Source organism: Amblyomma mixtum, chromosome 10 (assembly GCF_055824585.1).
Source record: "Amblyomma mixtum isolate Tamu chromosome 10, ASM5582458v1, whole genome shotgun sequence".
Lineage (NCBI taxonomy): Eukaryota > Metazoa > Arthropoda > Arachnida > Ixodida > Ixodidae > Amblyomma > Amblyomma mixtum.
Window position 1 is genome coordinate 151,066,119 of NC_143021.1, and position 21,898 is coordinate 151,088,016.

The following is a 21,898-nucleotide window of genomic DNA, read 5'->3' on the forward strand; positions in this document are numbered from 1 at the left end:
CCAGCATTGAATACTGCATAATGACAATATGTTTATATGAAAGGCTGAATGTAATGAAAATAGACGAGGAAGTAGAGTATTTGTAGCGGCCATAAGAGGTTAATCGTAATGGTTGTGTATAGAGGAAAGGATGAAGCTGCTACGCGAAAACATAACATTCACCAAGGAATTTGATATGGATTGACCGCCATTTGTTGACCGTATAAGAAGCAGTAGAAAACTGCATCCGAAACGTCTACAGTGGTTCATGGACATATGATGAAGTTCTAAAGATAATTCTGAGAGGGACAGATTTCGTACATACGAAAACCGGTAGATCAAGCGGCAAAAATAGATCCAATTGTTGATTGCACGTCGATATTAAACCTGCTGCATCAAGCGGCAAAGCGCCTTCTAGGGCACGCCAGAAAGCAAAAAAAGAAAATAGACCCTTGCCCGAAATTCCACAGCAACAGGAGACGAGTGAAGAAAACCCAAGAATTATGCCCAAAATATGTTCCAGGAAAAGGTTAAATAATGAGTTTGCTTTCAAGGTCTCCCACTATGCTATTATGTTTTCTTTGTAATTGTATGCGTGTAATTATCTGATACCTGCTATGAAGTGGAGAATTTACGTCCTAAGGCTGCATACGCTGTGGAGCATGACGATCTTACTGACGATAGCTCTTGAGTTAATGCTGAGCTCCATGTTCGCGTGAGTTGATCGGCGCTGTCGCACGAAGCATTCTGCCCATACCGCTTGCCTCGTCGCTCGGTCTGCCCCGACAGAAAATTTCGGTCGTCGCCCGGAATTCTCCCGCGATTAACCAATCACTGCCCCCACTGGCCATTTCCAGTTTGTCAGAGCTTCTCCTCCGAGATCTGTCTTCGTCTCAACAAGCGTGCCATTCTGGTCGTCGCCGCCGTAGGGAAAACATTTGCTTTCCTGTAGCTGTGAGGCAGACCCGCAACATTTGAATAACGAGAACTATCTGCTTGTCGTTTACGCAGGTCGAACAACATTTGGAGCGCGCTGTGCGAGTGGGCGCACTGCAGAGAGAGATGCGTGTCGAGCTCTGAGTACCAGCGCTCTATCCACCGTGCCGCTGCGCTAAAATTGTGCGTGCAGAAACAGTCGCTATGCGTATTCACACTTGCATATTACAGTTTCCTCACTTACAAGCAGATTGCGGTGACAGTTTACGGGAGTGTTTTTACTAAGCCGGAGTGGAAATGGGGTGGCGGCGTGGTTCCTGGTCTCGGCTCCGTGAAATATCTGGGAGCAAAAGGCTCTCTGTTTATTCCTCCCGTGTTTTATATTTCGGGCTCAGAACACCGCCGTTGGAGAAGCTGCTACAGGCTCTAGCCAAGGCTGAGTGCAAGCTGCATGCCTAACATTTTCATTGTGTCGTCAAAGCGACATTGGTCGATATTTAGTTATATTGGTTTGTGATAAAGGAGACGGGTGAAAAAAATATATGTGTTCCTTAGCAATGTTCATCAACCAAATTATCGATAAAAGTAAGACGCCGGTCCCCCCCAAAAAAGGAAAGTTTAAAAGAAAATTAAAAGTTTTAAGGAAACAAACTTTAGTGAATTTCCTTGCCTCCTTACTACGGCATCCCTCATAGCCTCAGTCTCTTTAGAACGTCTCAGTCTCTTTAGCCCCTATAAACCAAACCAAACCAAACCAGTCAAGAAAACTAAGTTTTGTTTTCTCATAAAAGGTGCGCGCTTCAAATGTTCCAACCACGCCAAACACTCAGTGCGAATTTCTTGACAGCGCGCGTTTCACGCAAGAGCGCTTTCAACAATACTTACTAAGGTGCATCGCACTGCTTTCGCAGATTCCATTGCATGGTCTGTAGTGCGTTTTGTGGAATGCACTTTTCAAGAATTTCTGATGCACCATTGCAAGAGTACATGGTAATCAGCCAGTTTTTCACAGAAATATACGAAGGCGACATCGGCCAAAAGAGAAAAAAAAGGTTTGGGGGTTCTGTGACCTAAATAGCTAAGGGTATCTGTTCCCTAAGACTGGCCCTTATCAAGGCAAAAGATAACAGAAGAAAGCTGACCATACAAAGCCGCACACAAGCTCTGATAAGTGCATTCCCAACAACTGCGCTTGCTGCCCACCGCGCATACCTGACTCGTTGGCGCAACGGTAGCGCGTCTGACTCCAGATCAGAAGGTTGCGTGTTCGAATCACGTACGGGTCATTTTTTTTTTTTCATATATTATAATCGTCGCCAAAGAGAACTTATATTGTTAGCTCCTCAGTCAGGGTCTCGATTTTGATGAATGATTATAGGACCGTTATTCATACATCGAACATTTTCCAGTTACTTTAAATGTTCCATCAAGAACTGAACGAGGGGTTCGCTGTATATCGAACCAAGTTAAAGATAAAAATTATTGCAAGGGGCCGAAACACAATATTGTAGCGTGCAACGCCAAAAAGAACACCCGCGCAGAGACGAAAAACCTGCGGCGGTCCCCTAGTGGTTCGAGCGCGCGCGAGAGAGCCAACTAACTTCTTCCTCTTCTAGCGCATGCGCTACTTCTGTCTCTTCTTCGAATGCATGTATCACTGCCCCCCTCTTCTGCAGCATCGACACGATGCGGCTGGGAGTGAAAAGTCAGCGAAAGGGTAGAACACAGCTGCAGTGGACCGCAGTTCAGTCAGGTAGCCGGTCGTGGTAAGGCTTCATGCGAACAACGTGTACGACTTCAGTTCGGTGCGACCGGCGCGATGAACAAGCTGTCGGGGCGGGAGCAACTGCATAAGTCACATCACTGATGCGGCGCACTACTTCGTAAGGGCCGAAGTATCGGCGCAGCAGCTTTTCAGAGAGCCCGCGGCGACGAACAGGTATCCAAATCCACACAAGGTCGCCGGGAGCATAAGTGACGAAACGGCGTCCACGGTTGTACTTAGTGGCGTCAGCCTCCTGTTGACGGTGGATGCGCAGGCGGGCCAGTTGACGCGCTTCCTCAGCACGCTGAACGAAGGTATCTACGTCGATGTCAGCGTCAGAGTCGCAGTAAGGGTCGACGGGCAACATAGCATCCAACGGAGTGGTCACCTGGCGACCGAAGACAAGCTGAAAGGGGGTCAGTCGGGTTGTTTCCTGCAGGGCGGTGTTGTACGCAAACGTTACGTACGGCAGAATGGCGTCCCAAGTTCGATGCTCGACGTCAACGTACATTGATAGCATGTCGGCTAGTGTGCGGTTGAGTCGCTCTACCAACCCGTTTGTCTGCGGGTGATACGCCGTAGCACGTCGGTGGCTCGTGTGCGTCAGAGTCATCACGGACTGGGTTAAGCGGGCCGTGAAAGCAGTTCCCCGGTCAGTAACAACAACGGCGGGTGCTCCATGACGCAAGACAATGTTGTGGACGAAGAACTGCGCCACTTCAGCAGCAGTGCCTTTGGCAAGAGACGTGGTCTCAGCGTACCGTGTGAGGTAGTCAGTCGCAACGACTATCCAACGCTTTCCAGACGAAGACTTCGGAAATGGGCCAAGGAGGTCCATGCCCACTTGATGGAAAGGGGTCTTCGGTGGATCGACGGGGTGAAGAAATCCGGCCGGTTTCAATGGAGGAGTCTTCCGACGTTGGCATTCACGGCATGTTTTGACGTAGGCCCGCACCGATGGGAGTAACCTGGGCCAATAATACTTTTGTCTAATCCGCGCGAGTGTACGGCTGACTCCAAGGTGGCCGGCGGATGGTGCATCATGACAGGCACTCAAGATCTCAGACCGCAGCTGTGATGGTACGACAAGTAGGAACACTTCTTCGCTATTGGCAAAGTTGCGCTTGTAGAGAACACCAGACCGTAAAGTGAAGGTGTGAAGCCCTCGAAGAAAAACACGCGGAATGGGAGCTTCACTGCCTTCGAGGTAATCGATGAGCGGCGCCAACTCCGTGTCCGCCCTCTGAAGCTGCGCCATTTGGGTGGTACTAACAGAGCCCAGGAAAGGAAAATCATCGGTGGTTTCTTCGGTATTGATTGGGATAGGCGCGCGCGACAGACAATCCGCATCCTGATGCTTGCGGCCAGACTTGTAAACTACTGTCAAGTCGTATTCTTGCAAGCGTAAGCTCCATCTAGCCAAGCGTCCTGAGGGGTCTTTGAGGCTCGCCAGCCAGCATAAGGAGTGGTGGTCGCTTACCACACGGAAGGGTCGTCCGTAGAGGTACGGTCGGAACTTGCAGATGGCCCATATCACTGCAAGACATTCTTTCTCCGTCGTAGAATAATTGGTCTCGGAGCGCGTAAGTGTCCGACTAGCATAACTGATGACCCGTTCTGCACCGTCTTGCCACTGGATCAGTACTGCACCAAGGCCAACATTGCTGGCGTCAGTGTGGATGTCCGTGGCAGCATGCTCGTCGAAATGGCCGAGTATCGGAGTGCTTTGCAGACGGCTGCGAAGCTCGACAAATGCAGCCTCTTCGTCGGTCCCCCACAGGAAGGGCGTGTCGTCACGGGTCAGTGCGTTCAGCGGTTCCGCGATTTTCGAGAAATCTTGAATAAAGCGCCTATAATAGGAGCACAGGCCTAAAAACCGGCGAACGGCCTTCTTGTCAGTTGGGCGTGGAAAACCTGAGACGGCAGCAGTCTTGTCAGGGTCCGGGCGAACACCTTGTGCGCTGACAACGTGACCGAGAAAGCGAAGTTCCTCAAAGCCAAAATGGCATTTCTCGGCTTTGATGGTGAGTTGCGCGGATTTGAGCGCTTGTAGCACAATGCGCAACCGCTCCAAGTGTTGGTCAAAGGTGGGCGAAAATATAACGACATCGTCCAGGTACACCAGGCAGGACTGCCATTTCAAGCCGGAGAGGACAGTGTCCATCATGCGTTGGAAAGTGGCCGGTGCTGAGCACAGACCAAATGGGAGCACTTTAAACTCATAGAGGCCGTCAGGCGTCACGAAAGCCGTCTTCTCCCGGTCTCTCTCGTCCACTTCGATTTGCCAGTACCCGCTTTTAAGATCCAATGACGAGAAGTATCTGGCGTTCCGCAATCGGTCGAGCGCGTCATCTATCCTGGGCAGCGGGTAAACGTCCTTTTTGGTCACGCTGTTAAGTTTCCTGTAGTCCACGCAGAAACGCAGAGTATTGTCCTTCTTTTTGACAAGAACCACAGGCGATGCCCACGGACTGGTGGACGGCTGAATGACATCGTCTGCAAGCATCTCGGCAACCTGATTCTGAATGGCTTCTCTCTCCACCGGGGAAACATGATATGGGCGCTGGCAGACGGGTCGCGTAGTCTCGTCAGTGATGATACGATGCTTGGCGAGTGGAGTTCGGCCGACCTTCGAGCACGTAGCGAAACAGTCCGCAAATTCTGCCAAGAGGGCCGACAGAAGATCCCTCTGAACCGACGGCAAGGCAGGATTTATTCTGACTGACTGAAGAACGTGATGTGGGCCAGCATACTCCGGAGAGGGTCCTCCCACGGTGCACAAACCTGGAACCTCAGCAACGTCGTGGAGGAAGGCAATAGCCATGCCTTTGGCCAGGTGCTGGTATTCGTTGGCAAAGTTAGTCAGGAGGACGTGGGTGCGGCCGTCACGTAGTTGGACGAGACCTCTTGCAACGGCAAGTCCCCGCTTAAGCAGCAGTGGACTATGGCTGTCCGCTAGGCCCTCGTAGTCATGAAAGAGGTCGTTCCGCACGAGCACCAGAACACTGCACCGCGGCGGCACCGTGACGTCGTTCTCGACAATGCGCAGAGCGTTGCTGCAGGGATCGCGGGAGTCAAAGCGCGCCACGGCCTGTTTGGTCGAGAACGTGACACGTGCCTCCTGAAAGTCAATCACAGCGCCGTTCGACTGCAGGAAGTCGATCCCCAGAATCAAGTCTCTGGAACACTCGGGGAGTACGACAAATTCACCAACGTACGTAAAACCACTAATCCCAACTCTAGCCGTGCACTTGCCCACAGGGGAAATTAGGTGGCCACCAGCGGTGCGAATGGGGGTCCCCGTCCACGGTGTCAGAACCTTCTTAAGTTCTCCAGCGAAGGCACGGCTCATAACAGAGTAATCAGCACCGGTATCGAGCAGCGCGGTATGTCAGTGCCATCAATTGTCACACGCAAATCGGATGCAGCGTATCTGATACTGTCGCTGCCTCTCTCTGTCCGGGTATCGTCGGCTCGAGGGTTCCGCGATGGAGGATCTTGACACGTCCCGACGTCAGCGGCCTTGCCTCCAGAGGTCGCTGGTGTTAGTTTTCCCGACGCGGACTCGGCGAGCGACGGCCAGCAGAGCTACTCTGGCGGCCAGGGCTGGAAGAGCGATAACGGAGAGGCGAAGGGGAACGGGACTCGCGCCTTCCAGAGTAGGCAGGGTTCTGGCGTGCCCAGAGATGCTGCGCAATCTCATGCGGTCGTTCGCCGTTCTGAGGGCAGGGTGCGTCGGGATGGAAACCGCGAAGGCCCACTTGGCGGTACGGACAAGCGCGGTAGAGGTGACCAGGCTCCCCACAGTGGTAGCAGAGAGGCCTGCGGTCCGGTGTACGCCACCATTCCGACTTGCGAGGGCGTGGCCCAGCTGTAGCAGATGCGGTTGCAGAATACGTGGCGATGTTACTCACGGAGGTCGACGGGGTCACACCGTAGCCAGGCACGCTTGCGTGACATGTGCCGATGTTGCTCACGCCAGGCGTTGGGGTAATGGGACCGTAGCCTGTCGTGCGACGTACAACAGATGCGTACGTGGGTCGGTCATCGAACCGGGATGGCGCTTCGGGGACAGGAGGTGCCTGCGCAGCCTGTCGCACCTCGTCCCTGACAACTTCGGACAGCGCTGCCAGCGGCGCAGGTGCAACCTGAGGCAGATGGATCCGTTGCAGTTCCTCCCGGACAACGGAACGAATTAGTTCACGCAAGGTGTCTGCACTGCCGCCGAGACACGACGAAAAGCCTTCGGGCACCATGAAGTTGATGTCCCGGTTGTACTGGCGGGCCCGTTGTTGCAGCGTCGTCTCCATCGTGGTCGCCTCGGTTAGAAATTCCGCCACCGTGCGGGGTGGGCTGCGCACGAGGCCCGCGAACAGCTCCTGCTTAACCCCACGCATGAGATGGCGCAGCTTCTTCTCCTCTGTCATGTTGGGGTCGGCGCGCTTGCAAAGACGGGTCATGTCTTCGGTGTACATGCGCACGCTTTCGTTCGTGCGCTGATTTCGGGAGTGCAGCGCAGCTTCGGCCTTCTCCCGGCGGTCAGCGTTGGGGAACGTAGCCAGGAGACTCCGGCAAAACGTCTCCCAGGTGGGAAGTGTAGCCTCGTGGTTTTCAAACCATGTCCGAGCAGACTCTTCCAGGGCAAAGTAGACGTTATTCAGCTTGCGCTCGTCGCACCAGCCGTTGTAGCGTGCGACCCGCTCGAACGTCTCCAGCCAGTCCTCAGCGTCTTCGAACACGTCACCGTGAAAAGATGGCGGTGTTCGCGGTGGGTGGCAAAGGATCGGCGCCAGGGGCCTGGTGTCAGCGGCCATGGCAGTTGGACTCGACGGTAGAGGCTGGATCGGCGGCTGGGTCCGGGTGTCAGTGGCCATGTCAGTTGGACTCGGCGGTCGAGGCTGCGTCGTCCTTCACTCTTAGAACTAAAGGAGTGCAGAGGAGTGCCCAGAACACACTTTGAAGGAGTATTCGCTTGTCCCATATTCCACTCCTTTTTCCAGAATAAAATTACTCCCTCTGGACAAAGAGTGATCCAACACCTACTCAAGGAGTACTGTACTACTCCTGCAATAGAGTACAGGCACTCCTCCGAGGGAGTAAAGCTACCACATTGAAACAGCATCCTACTACTCTTTCAGGTAGAGTTCCAGGACTCCGTTTGTTAGAGTGACTATACTCCTTCAGGGAGTATCAGCCCAGATCTTATTTTACTCCTTCAAAAGGAGTTTCACGTGTTTTCAATGTATCCTACTAATTTTCTTATTTCACATATTCTTCAGAGCAAGTTGGTCATATGTTTTGCAGGATCCACCTGCGCTACATCTACAAAAGAGTAATGAGCAAAAGGGATTATAATCTTTGAGTAGAATAACTTTTGCTCATACAACTACTTTATGGCTACACTACAGTTTGCACATTAGTATGGTGCTCTGTCTGCGTTGGGAATAACAATGGTTCAAGAAATAATGACACAAATGTACAACACTGATAACTTTTATTTCTCAAGTCATTGCTGTGATTGCTGTGGCTGCCCAAAACACGCTCGGGAGGCGCTCGCTAGGATCAAGCCCCATTAGTGTCTCAAGCAGCAGACAAACCCGCTTTGTTTTTGGGGTGTACTTGACATTAAATGCCAAGAACACTGCCAAAAGCAAAGTAAACCCATCTACCAAATCCACCGCAGTGAGCTGTAAGCGCTCAAAAGAAACTAAGATGCTGGATGATGCCGTAGCTTGCTCGGCTGAGTGAAGGAGCTTTGGCTATGCGTGCATTTCTCCGGGTGCCTGCAAACATGAATGAAAATAATGCAAGTAAGAGTCAATTCCAATGCCCTTTTCATACTATCCTGCATATAACCCCATGGAAAAAAAGAAAGAATACAACTAGAATGTACTGATCGTGTGTGTCATGTCGCCACTAGTGCGTACCTATATTGTGACCAAGTGCAGACACCTTTCATTGCAAACCTTCATTCAGAGCTACAATTTTATTAAGCCCAATACAATTATCACTATCCTAGTCCTTTCAAAAGCTGTGTGCATGTAAAACAAGCACATATTTACCAAATGAAAATTTTAACATGAGCAAGCTCTTCTGCAAGTATCATGATCAGCCTGACTACGCCCACTGCAAGGCAAAGGCCTCTCCCATGTTCTGCAATTAACCCTGTCCTTCGCCAGCTATGTCCACCGTGTTCCTGCAAACCTCCACCCATGGAACTTTTTGCTGCTTCCTGCTACGCTTGCCTTCTCTTGGAATCCACTCCGTTACCCTTAAGGACCAGCGATTATCTTGCCTTCGTCTTACATGCCCTACCCTAGCACCCTTTTTTCTCCTGATTTCGACTAGGATGTCTTCAACCCGCGTTTGTTCCCTCACCCACTCCGCCCGCTTCCGATCTCTTAACGTTACGCCTATCATTTTTATTTCCATAACTCGTTGCGTTGTCCTTAACTTAAGCTGAACCCTCTTCGTTAGCCTCCACGTTTCTGCCCCATAGGTGAATACCGGTAGGATACAGCTGTTGTATACTTTTCACTTGAGGGGTATTGAAAAACTGCCATTCATGATCTGAGAGAACCTGCCATATGCACTCCACCCCATTCATATTCCTCTAGTTATTACCCTTCATGATCCGGATCAGCGGTCACTACCTGCTCTAAGTAAATGTATTCCCTTATCACTTCCAGTCATTTCTAAAACCACACCTATTGTGCTTGACGGTTTCTTGTCACATAATACATTGTGCAGTTTAAAATATAAGGTAACCTTGAATCGGGAAAACACCTAAACCAATGACAGTTTTCTTGCTGAAGAGAAATGGCTGTTGCAATTCCTGTTTCTCAGATACCATTAACTGAATTTCATGCTCTAAAATAGTGAAGGAAAAATTCAAAAGTTTTCATCTCAAAGAGGCAGACAACAAATTTCAGTTTGGTTTGGGTTGGTTTATGGGGTTTAACGTCCCAAAGCGACCCAGGCTATGAGAGACGAACTTGCTTTGGGGCTAGTTGGTTCATGATTGAAGTTCAGAATGGCGCAAAAGACACACACACAGGAAAAAAGGGGATGACACAAAGAACGCCTACTACCAACTGAATTTATTTCAGAAACACCCTCTTTTATAAGGCAAGACATATCAAACACGAACCGGAAGCAGAAAAAACACATATTCATGGTTTGATTTCACATTTTGAAACACCATCGGCAGAAAAGAAAAAGCCACAAGAACAAAAAACAGAATCTAGAACTACACGTGCCCGTCTAAGAAACCCAGCTCCTGGCGGCATAGTTTAATCGATGAAGTGCTAATGCACGTGGACCCAGCTTTCTGTATATGGTATGCTTCTATAATCTCTCTTTCAAATCGCTCCTTGCCTCTGCCGATAAACGTTGCCTGTTCCAGCATCGGTCCGCAATCTCTGCACTCCCTACAGTGATCCGGCAGGTTGCCCCTGTCATTGTTTTTAATTGTTCTTCTGTGCTCGCTAGCTCTCTCATTGAAACACCGGCCAGTCTGGCCAATGTAGGCGGATCCACAGCTGAGCGGTATGCGATACACGACTTCGGACTTGCATTCAGTGAACCGTATCTGATGTTTGATAGCGCATCTTCGGGGTCGTCTGTTCATCATGGAGCAAATTTTTGCAAGTTTGCATGGTGCTGAAAACAACACATTTACACCATATCGACCCCCTACCTTCTTGATATTGTGCGCTATCTTATGCATGTACGGAATTACCACCACAGGCCTCTTGTCTTCCTGCTTGCTTTGCGTATCACCGCTAGAAGTGACCTTGATTCTTTGTAGCAGAGATTCACATATCGCTGTTATCATCATACACGGGTAGCCAGCGCTACCCAGTCTCACTAGCTGCTTGTCAAAGCCGGCCTGCACACAATGATCGCAGGATTTCGAGAGAGCTGCGTGTAAGCACGTGATGGCAATGCTGCGTTTGACCAGTTTGGAGTGGGCACTGCTGAACGGCATGAGGCTTTTCTTAGAACGGGGGTTGTACACCCAACACACATGGTATTTTTTGGAAAAATCAAACAGAATGTCCAGGAACTGGATTTTACCCTCTTGAGGCAGTTCCCAAGTAAAGGTGTAAGGCCTTGAGAACTGTCTCTAAAAATGTTAAGAACATCAGCAACAGGGTAGCGCTGGCTACCCGTGTATGATGATAACAGCGATATGTGAATCTCTGCTACAAAGAATCAAGGTCACTTCTAGCGGTGATACGCAAAGCAAGCAGGAAGACAAGAGGCCTGTGGTGGTAATTCCGTACATGCATAAGATAGCGCACAATATCAAGAAGGTAGGGGGTCGATATGGTGTAAATGTGTTGTTTTCAGCACCATGCAAACTTGCAAAAATTTGCTCCATGATGAACAGACGACCCCGAAGATGCGCTATCAAACATCAGATACGGTTCACTGAATGCAAGTCCGAAGTCGTGTATCGCATACCGCTCAGCTGTGGATCCGCCTACATTGGCCAGACTGGCCGGTGTTTCAATGAGAGAGCTAGCGAGCACAGAAGAACAATTAAAAACAATGACAGGGGCAACCTGCCGGATCACTGTAGGGAGTGCAGAGATTGCGGACCGATGCTGGAACAGGCAACGTTTATCGGCAGAGGCAAGGAGCGATTTGAAAGAGAGATTATAGAAGCATACCATATACAGAAAGCTGGGTCCACGTGCATTAGCACTTCATCGATTAAACTATGCCGCCAGGAGCTGGGTTTCTTAGACGGGCACGTGTAGTTCTAGATTCTGTTTTTTGTTCTTGTGGCTTTTTCTTTTCTGCCGATGGTGTTTCAAAATGTGAAATCAAACCATGAATATGTGTTTTTTCTGCTTCCGGTTCGTGTTTGATATGTCTTGCCTTATAAAAGAGGGTGTTTCTGAAATAAATTCAGTTGGTAGTAGGCGCTCTTTGTGTCATCCCCTTTTTTCCTGTGTGTGTGTCTTTTGCGCCATTCTGAACTTCAACTATGAGAGACGCCGTAGTGAAGGGCTCCGGAAATTTCGACCACCTGGGGTTCTTTAACGTGCACTGACATCGCACAGTACACGGGCCTCTAGAATTTCTCCTCCAAAGAAATTCCAGCCGCCGCGGCCGGGATCGAACCCGCGTCTTTTGGGTCAGCAGCCGAGCAAATTTCAGTTGCACATTTTTTTTTTTTAATGATGCATAAGGCATTACTATGCACGGATAACCACACAGTATTCGCCTATGACTGCTAAATAATTTGTAATTAAATATCTTCTCTCTCCTGCTTCACTTTTAAAAACTGAGCAATGGCATCAAAGGTCAGTATAAGCCAGGGGAGGCATGAGGAAAACTGCAATATAATTGCGGCTTCGTCATTCATTGTGATTCCGACTCTTAAGGCAGGCTGGCTTTAGCATTGTAACTAATTAAAATGATGAAGTAGCGATATCGTAGCTTTTTTGTGCCTTCCATAACCTATACTGAACACTGATGTCATAGCAATTGCTATGCTATTGAAACAGGGAAGAAAAGAAATCTGGTTGTAATTATTTAGCGATTGGAGACGAATACTATTCAACAATTCTATGTATACGAATGCCCAGCACGTCGCTACAAAGAACACACATAACCAAAAATTTGGTGTTTATACTCATTTAAGATAATACTACTTCCCACGCAAGAACACGACAGCCATGTGTAAACTTTTTGCTTTCATAGTAATAAAATCTATCCAACGACAAGTTAGGCACAGCATGTCTGCTCTTTATAAATATGCAATACTGACAATGTTTGACACTAGCATTTGGCATGAACGAGATAACTGTGATTACTTCGCACATTACGTGCCAGTCCATACTATTATGCACAATTTAGATTTGCAAATGTAATGTGTAATTCTCTATGACTGCCACGTTAGTGCACTGCAAACCAATGAAGTTGTCTTGCATTTGCAATGTTCTCACTACTTTTATACAACACTGATCACTTCAGTATATCTGCATCATTCTGTTAGACGGCCACGGGATAGCTAGAATTAAGGCTATTTTATGTGATGGAAACCATTGACTGGACAACAAAGAAGAAAAGCCTCAACTACTGTCCTGGTGCTGGGACGTCTAATAAGAGCTCAGAAAGACTCGGTTTCAATACGCCAGACCCTCCGCATAACATTACCCTGTGCGAAAATACCCCACCCCACCCTAGCTTAATTTCTGTCCACATGCACCAAGGCTCACTGCACCTGTTATAAATATTGCCCTAAATATTGCAATCAAGCTGCCCGTGTATGCATAGGCTATCTGTGCATGGAGAAAGAAAGAAGTTGTTAGGAATGTTTCACACCAAAAACAGAAAAAAAGGCAGCCTGTTTCTCAGAAACAGCTAAGAGCATGAAATGGTGTGTCCAAAAAGATTAGGCTGCTTTGTACTTATTTATGACAACGAGAACTGTCAGAGCTGCGCTTTCAAAAATTCAGGAGCTTTGTGCACAAAAGTAGCTTCCGTATGCACATCTTGCAGCACCAACGTTTCCGAATTGAAACGACCGATGAATATGCACAGGAAAAAGCAAATAGAGAGCGCTTGAATTTAAAAGAAAAGCTACCTTGCACAATCAGAAATTTCGCGACAGAACCTTCCAAACAGTGACGTGTACTGGTTGCGGTATACCGAATATATACCTAGCAAATAAGTGTGCGCTTTGTTCACGAGCGGGATTCTGTGGCGGCAATGCTACAGCTCCAATTCCGAAAACCTAACGCTGCAAAAATTGAGTTTTCAAAATACGTGCGAATGCACGATACACTTTTGCACACATTTAGAACTTTCAGTAGTGAAACACAGACAACGAATCTTGTGTATGCGTCTTCCTTGGCTGGTAAAAAAATTCTTCTATAAGTCTCCAGTTTGCCTGTGTACTCCACAAATTCTAGGATCCCTGTCCGCTACATGTCAAATTTCACTGAAGCGAAAGTAATACAACCGACAGCTGATGATCTGCTAGGGCAACAGGATTTCAAAAGTTTGAGAAGGGCAGTGGGAGTCCAATCTAGGTGGAGTAGTGAAATTTGACTAGTAACAGACAGGGATCCTCCAATCTGTGGAGGAAGCCGGCAAATTGGAGACTTACAGAGGAATTTTTTTACCCGCCAAGGAACACGCATGCACAAGAGAGAGAGAACCACAGAGGACTACGGCTTTTACCAGCCCTTGTCCTGTGCGGTTCTCTCTTGTGTATGCGTCTTTTTTGGCTGGTAAAAAAATTCTTCCATAAGTCTCCAATTTGCCTGTGTCCTCAACAAACCGCAGGATCCCTGTCCACTACTAGTCAAATATTTCAACTCCACCTGGCTTGGACTCCCACCGCCCTTCTCTGTGGAGAAAGGGTGACAGCAGCTGGCAAAGGACAAGGTTAACTGCAGATCAACTGGGGAAGCATTATCCTGCACTGATTTTGACGGCAGGTTCACAAGACAAACAAAATCAACTCGAGGAGCGGGGTGCACATCATGCGACTGAATGTCAATGGCCAGTGAAAATGGCACCAGCACTGTGGAATGCACATGCAGAAAACGAGACGCATTTTTTTGTCAACTTTGAGTAGCAGTCTACTGCACTTTTAAAGAGCAAAGCTCTCAAGTATGGCAACACTGGCACTTTTTGTTTTACTGGGGTGAGGGTCGTCGTGAGGGTTGAAGTACATATTTCTTTTCGATCCACTGTGTTAATTGCGAGCTATGTTTACCTAATAGGGGCTGGGCATCTAACATCACCGTTATTTCTTTGCAGCAGTTAAAACAATACAGCATACATTTTATAACATGCTTAACGAATTTTTGGGAGCAGCATGCTTTTACCCTTCTACTATTTGTTGCTACTGAATCAGTTTGGCGTTGACAAAAGATCTGTAATAAGGAGTAATTACTCATTGACATCCACTCGAGCACAGCCAAATGGCTACAAAGGAAAGCTATACAGCTTTCACAGAAACTTCGTAGTTAAAGAAAGATTCGTCCTGGTCCGGTGTTCGAGCTCAGAACCACCACTTCACTGGAGCAGTCGCTCTACCAATTTGTCCAACCTGGACGGCAAGCTTATGGTAGGGCGAGAGCGAAGTGATCAATAACTCGAGTGGGAACTGTGTTGGTCCAATGTTTTAGGACCCCTAAAACATTGGACAAACTCAGTTCCCGCTTCATGTTACCTCTAAAACATTGGACAAACTGAGTTCCCGCTTCATGTTACAATACTGAGTGACATTTTGGTCTATACACCAGAAATACCGGTAAAGCATCATGATAGAACACAATGTTTTTTAAAGGGATAAAGGAATATGTTCGCCCTTTCAGAGGGCACATATGCATAAGAGGCAACATGTGTGAAATAGTCACTGCACCTGAAGCAGTGTAAACTCCATTATGTTAACAGCAGCAGTCAAAAGCTTCATGAGCGACTATTTCATACAGATCATGCAATTACATTCATGTAATTCAGGATCAGATTCATGTGATTATACAGGGAGGTACTGCTGCTAAGTGCACGTAGAGCTCTGCATGCATTTCTAAACCCGGCTGTGAGCCTATGTCTACGAAATTTTTCTAAATAGGCAGGTAAGGTATGCATCACTGGAAAACAATACCTACCACAAACAGCTGAGGAGAGATAGCACAGCCAAAAGCTGGAAGCACGAATGGCCCAGTAGATACTGGCAGCTGGCAACTGCAAATAAATATGTCAGAGCAACTGTTGTCAGTGGCCGTAACAATGTCATGAATGACAAAGAAGAAATTGTCTACTGCTTCATAAATTAGAATAAGGTATTCACATAGGAACACAAAAAGCAATGAGATGGCCCATGACAAAAGAAATGAACAGATTGTATGTGATGCACCGATATACATTTTTTCAGTAGATTTACATGACTGTCACAACCGCATAGAAAGATGAGCAGGCTGGAATACCACTATTTTTATGCATGATGAAAAGAGCGTAACTATTCGAATATAGCATGCACAGGATTTAATTATTACTACTAGGGTGCTTTGGAGCAGCACCGAAGGTATTTTTAAATTGAACGTAGCGACCAGTAGACTCGTCTGCTTTGCACAAATGACGAGAGGATGGAAAAGGCATGCATTCATTAGCAAGAAGCACGATATCTCACATCACAGCATGAAACGAAAATTGGTATTGCATTTAACAAATCTGCACAGAAATAAAAACTGCCTAGTGGCAATGCAAGTAAGAGCAAGGGAAAAAAATACCGAAGAAAACTGGTGAGTGTGGTGCAGGGAGGTCTGTGGGTAGGGTCTCGTGCCTGGGAATAGTTCCGAGCGCGGAGAATCGCCGGCAGCACAGCTGGTGGCAGTCAACCAAGAATAAATAAGAGAAAGTGAAAATCAATAACAAACCATCACCGATATAGCGAACGACTTGAAAGCGGGCCGCACAAACGAGGGATATAGCAAAAAGCTTGAAATCCTAAATAAGTGCGCAGTTGCATCCCAAACAGTTCTCAAAATCTGAAGGCGAGGAAGCATCGACACCTACACCTCAGGGCAGACGCAAGAACGATCTAACTTTGACATAATACTGTGTCAAATTCTGTTCCATGGGGAAGCACAGATAAAAATTTACAAATGACTAGGCAAGGGATATGCCCCAGCCTTTTACACGCGATCATTGTCCCCGAAAAAATTGTATGACAAATATTAAGGCGTAAGCACTAATCCCACGAGTACACACACTGAGCACTGTCTGTTGGCAGCTGGCCTAGCGCGAGTGCTCTGTCGCGCGGCACTGCCGCTCATCGTCATCTTCTAAGTAGCACAAATCAATCCGACGGACACCAGCCGCGAGGCAACTCGACCGTTGTCAGTTCCCTTGTCTGTCCGCAGCTGGCCTAGCAAGAGCGCTCTGCACGCTCATCATCCTCTTCTACGTAGCACAAATCTATGCTATTGGAATGTAATAAACATTGTCTGTTGTTTTTCGCAGCGCTAGCAAGCGACCGCATAACTCTGTTGTGATAACTGGTGGCCGCGGCCGACAGCGCGCCTGAATACGTAGTGCGCGGGCCGCGGGCCAACGGACCGTCGTGTGAATCGGCCTTAACGCATTATAGCTGAGGCAACCGCACGCAGACTGCCTGCACTGCCATCCCTATATAGGCGCACATTAATAACGCGTGCGAATAGAGATCAGAAGTAAAGAAACGTACACGGGACTCACCGTTCAGACGGCTCATCAAGGCTTAGCAAAACCGCACATTCTTCTTCGTTGCCTCTCCAGATGACAAGAAGTCGTAGCGCTACCTTTCTTCACGGCTTTACCCGTTCAAAATCACCAGTGTTGACAGGGCGTAATTCTCGTCGTTGGTTTCCAAAACACACTTGTGTTCTTCATACACGTCCACCGCACGAGCACTCAAACAATGCTACGAAAACCCAAATAACACAAAACGTGACGACGGCTGCAGTTTTGCTTCGTTGAAAAAACCTACAAATGCGCTTTTTTTATTACTAATATTTCAATTGTGTTCGCAACAAAAACAAATTATATTTTTTTATTTTATTTCTTTATTAAATGCGAATACCAAAGCGCTTTTAGATACTTTTGCTGACATGTCGTTTGTAGAAGCTGCGATCCTGTGTTCCCATCCCCGGGTGTCCTAGCAGACGACGGCGCAGACGACTCTGTTGACGGAATGCAATTTCGATTGACGGCAGCGAAAATCCCTTAAATGCGACAAAAAACGCGAAGAAACGCACCGTATCGCAAACTGGTCCATATCAAGGATATGTTCGACGCGAGCGGTAGGACAAAGAGCTGCTGCGATGCATTACTCAACGCGACACTGGCATGCTCGACGGAGATCTACATGAAACAGAGCTTAAATGTGACCCGTACAAGCGGATTACTGTGATATCAACTGCGTTACGGAACTACGACGATACTTGCTTCACACTTTAGCTTATATGCAACAGCGGCCCGCACTCGCCGCATCCTGTTCGAGTGTACTTTCACTAGCAAAAGCCCACATGCATGGAAGCCGACAGAAGCAACTGTCTTTTCGAGTTCAGATTGTTCCGAGAAATACGAGCAGCTTACTTTAGCACGTACTCGAATTTAAGTTCTCAGCCTGTGTGTCACGTTCGGTGACGATGGCGTCGAGGACGAGCTTAAGAATCGCCTTAACGTGGCCGCAACGCAGCCGGTATCCCAAGCATTCGTGCGCTAATTGTTGTTCACCTGTACTGCGAACGTGCGCTCAGTCGCAGGCCAGCCGCTAGCTGCTCGATTTACCAGCCTTGCGAGTACAATTCGCAAGTTTCTGAGCCAATCTGTGAGTGAGCCGAGCTTTCAGCAATGACGCTGCTCGCGAGCGCGCCGCGCGACGAGCTTCGGCCTGCTCCCTGGCTGCCGTATTCGTAGCTAAGCCTAGGAGGTTTCACTTCGATGCCAGAGCTGAGAGCGCTTCGAAACTGGCTAGCGCTGAGGTGCTACTCTTTGCATTGTAAGTACGTTTTATTGTGAACTATGTCTCGTAGTGAAATAAAGATATGCTCGGGTCGACCCGAACGGTGATGATGGCGTCGAGGACGAGCTTAAGAATCGCCGCAACGCAGCCGATATTCCATGCATACATGTGTGCTAAATTTGTTCACCTGTGCTGCAAACGTGGGCATAAAGGCTCGCTCAATCGCAGGCCAGTCGCTGCTCGATTTTCCAGCCTTGCGTGCGCGATTCGCAAGCTACGGAGCGAATCATTGAGCGAGCCGAGCTTTCGGCATCGACGCCGCCCGCGGTCGCGCCGGGCGACGAACTGTGCGCTGCTCGCTGGCTGCCCTTGTCGTCGCTAAACCTAGCCGATTTCACATAGATGCTGTAGCTGAATGCGCTTCGAAACTGGCCAGCACTTAGGTGCTACCCTCGGCACCGTTTTACTCTGAACCCCGCGTCATAGGGAAATAAATATATGCTCGGTTTCCGCGACCCCTTCAGGAGCGGAGCTATAGCAGAGGCCAGGCGAACTCCAGAGCAGCAGCAAAGCGGCTATGGGAGGAAATTTGTATGGCTGTTATCGCTTCTACCAACAACTCGACATTGGCTAATGATACTCTATCCCAGAGCTTTGGTCGTGAACAAACAATACCAGTGCATTTTTCTGACGCCGGCATCCAGGCTGGCAGGCCGGCCCCGAGAAGCTAGCGCGCCCTTACGAATGTATGGCCGTAAGGGCGGAGGAGTAAAACAAGCACTGAACTCCCTTGAAGTACGCAGGAGTGGAAATGCCATTTTACTCTTTTGTCAAGAGGAGTGAACAGGACCTTTCACTCTTTCTCGTTTGTAGAGAGAGTAGATTGAGACCTGCAGGAGTAGCGAGGCTCTTTTACTCTTAATGGAGGAGTATCAGTTCTTAGAGTGTTGTTGGCGGGGGAAGGGGCCCAAATTCAGGCGACTCTCCGCGGAGACGGCGGCTGGGTCGCTGGTGAACCGGTGTGAGGTCCGTAGTGACGCTGTACGGAGTTTGCAGGTCGGGAAGCGTACCCAGCACTGCTCCACCAAACTGTAGCGTGCAACGCCAAAAAGAACACCCGCGCAGAGACGAAAAACCTGCGGCGGTCCCCTAGTGGTTCGAGCGCGCGCGAGAGAGCCAACTAACTTCTTCCTCTTCTAGCGCATGCGCTACTTCTGTCTCTTCTTCGAATGCATGTATCAATATGATTAATTGTATTTCCATCGGCACAAATCATTCCTTAAGACATGCAATTTTCCTTTTTAACTTTAGTGGCTGAGGTACGTTCTACGGAGCCGCAGTACATTTGTTTTTTTTTTTTCCAGGATACATTGAACGGATCCGGTCAGCGTTTATTTTTTGTGTATTGTAAAGAGGAAGATGCTTAGCAGTCGGAGCAACCGAACCGATGCGCGGCGCGAGGCGAGAAGAAGACGATCGGCAGCTGAAGCAGCAGAGCCGACGCGCGGCGCGGGGCGAGAGCATCAACTGTTCTGGGAACGGGCCTGCCCTTTCCCGCTCTAACCGGCCTTCACAACCAGTCATATCTTGCCAATAAAGGCCTTTACAGTATCAATAAAAAATACGCCGCACTTACCTTAAGAAACATTTCATGCCTGCGTCCGTATTTCGCGCGGATGTAAGGCGTACCTTTCTATTGCATTTTGAAGCCAAAGCTTCACTACGGGACCTCGTGATTCGATCACCGAGTGCCTAATTTTGACCTTCAGCTGAGTTAGAGGTCAAACCATGAAAAAGAGAACGAATTTGAATCGATGTCCATGACTGGGAGTCGAGCCCACGGCTTCGCGAACGGGTCCCATTTAAGGGTCGCTCAGCGATAGCACTAGGCTATCGCCGCTTTTTTCTTCAGCATGGTATTTATTACAATCATGCTATGTTTGATATCCATGAGATATCTACACACAGTGGCACATCAACCCACGAACACTAGAAAAGAGTCAATTCGCAGCATATATTGAATAGATCATAACACTACACATCTCAGCAACAAAGAACTAGAAAAAAGGTAATAAACAAAACAGCGCTAAGAGTCGGTACCACTCCGGTTCAGAGTCGGTCTGGGCATACAATTCTTTTAGGTGCACAATCATTCTCCAGAAATGGTCTAAGCCAGAAACAACATATTCAAAATGCCGGTTCATCATGCGCGTTTTCTACAGGCTGCGTAATACAATTAAAAATAATATATCGAAGGGCTCATCACCAAATGGTAGTGCAGTGAGAAATCGTACAGAATGCGTCGTCTAATTAAGTCTTATTTTCAATGTCTGTTGCATGATGTCCCAGAAGAGTATTGCATCTTTACAATGGATGAAACTATGCTCAATCGTTTCACGAGCATCACAAAGGCGACAGTTCACCGTAGACACAAGAAAACCTTTTTCTCTCGCCATGTTTTACCTGGTAATGTCTCAGCGTGTAGCTTAAAGAAAAATGTGTTTGTACATGGCGAGAGGGTAATCTTCCGTACTCTCTTGAATACGTCATGCCCCGTTAACCGAAATACACCGAGCAATAGTTGGCGGAGGAAAGAGCATATAATTTAAGCCCTTGTATGGAGTTTCCTTCACACCAAAAAAAGTAACTCAGGGGAAAAACGAACAAGCAGGAAACGAACAGCCTTCATTCACCTCATGCATGAATCCCCACAAACACGGACGATCAGAACCATTAGAAGACACAGTGATGCTCGGCAAAGCATGAACTAAATTTACTTGCAGGAATGCCCGCATTACTGGGTGTGTAGTGTCTCGAAAAATAATGAAACGTGAAACCACCTCTTGGACAAACAAGTGGACTAACCGAGGCCGCCAGTGCTTACACGCCGGAAAAGGTTATCAGGCCTCGATGATTCAAAAGACGAACCCTCTGTAAAAGTTGTGAAAACTCTGTGGAAACGTTGGATATAAGTCTTGTGCAATGCATAATTTGCAGTACATATAAATTTTAGTGCCGAGAAACAAATTGCATGCGGCAGCCCTGCCAATAATCGAAAGACCATGGGGCACAAATGCCTTAGCGTAGCGCTGAAGAGTTGGCACGCGGTCTTTCTAATAATGTGCACTGTGCTTAGAGGCATTGTGGGTTTTTTGCGCAAAAGGCACGACACAAAGGAACGAGGTAGACAGGACAAGCGCTTACTAACAGTTGTTAGTAAGCGCTTGTCCTGTCTACCTCGTTCCTTTGTGTCGTGTCTTTTGCGCAAAAAACCCACAATGCTTAGGCACCAACTAGCCTGCAAAAACATACTCGCAAGTGCTTAGAGGCACCCAAAGGAACGCCAAGGCACTTTGGTGACGGGCGTGTCCATTGTATACAAGCATATACGGCAAGTGTCCTACCCCACATACCAAACCAGAGACCGCAACTCTTAGAACGATTAATCCGAGCTCCTGACACTGAAGCGAAGTCTTCCGTTAAACGAATTACCTCATCGATGCTTCACTTATCAGTGCAGAAAAACGCGACGTCATCCGCATAGGCTAAAACCTTCAGTTCGTGACCCATAGTACGAAAACCATGGACAGCTGCACTGTTTATAAGTGGCTCCAAGTAGAATGTGAACAGAGCTGAATTTGAACTGGCTTTGAGATAGAGACAGTCCTTCAGTCCTTAACAATCAAGAGCGTTGAGCAGTCTTTGTAACAAAGGCGTATCCCAGTAGAAAGAACTGAAAC

General features: G+C 48.1%; 1 long non-coding RNA gene and 1 other non-coding gene across 2 annotated transcripts; one reads left to right on the forward strand and one right to left on the reverse strand.

Annotated features, from left to right (window-relative positions):
- The first annotated feature begins 2,129 nt into the window (after positions 1–2,129).
- On the forward strand, positions 2,130–2,201 carry TRNAW-CCA (transfer RNA tryptophan (anticodon CCA)). Its single transcript has one exon. It is a non-coding gene; the product is annotated as a tRNA-Trp (tRNA).
- Positions 2,202–8,155: 5,954 nt separating this feature from the next.
- On the reverse strand, positions 8,156–17,183 carry LOC149327373 (uncharacterized). The gene is made up of 4 exons (XR_016285941.1): positions 16,910–17,183; positions 15,943–16,036; positions 15,322–15,397; positions 8,156–8,463 (listed from the first exon to the last, which is right to left on the reverse strand). It is a non-coding gene; the product is annotated as an uncharacterized LOC149327373 (long non-coding RNA).
- Between the last annotated feature and the right edge of the window lie 4,715 nt (positions 17,184–21,898).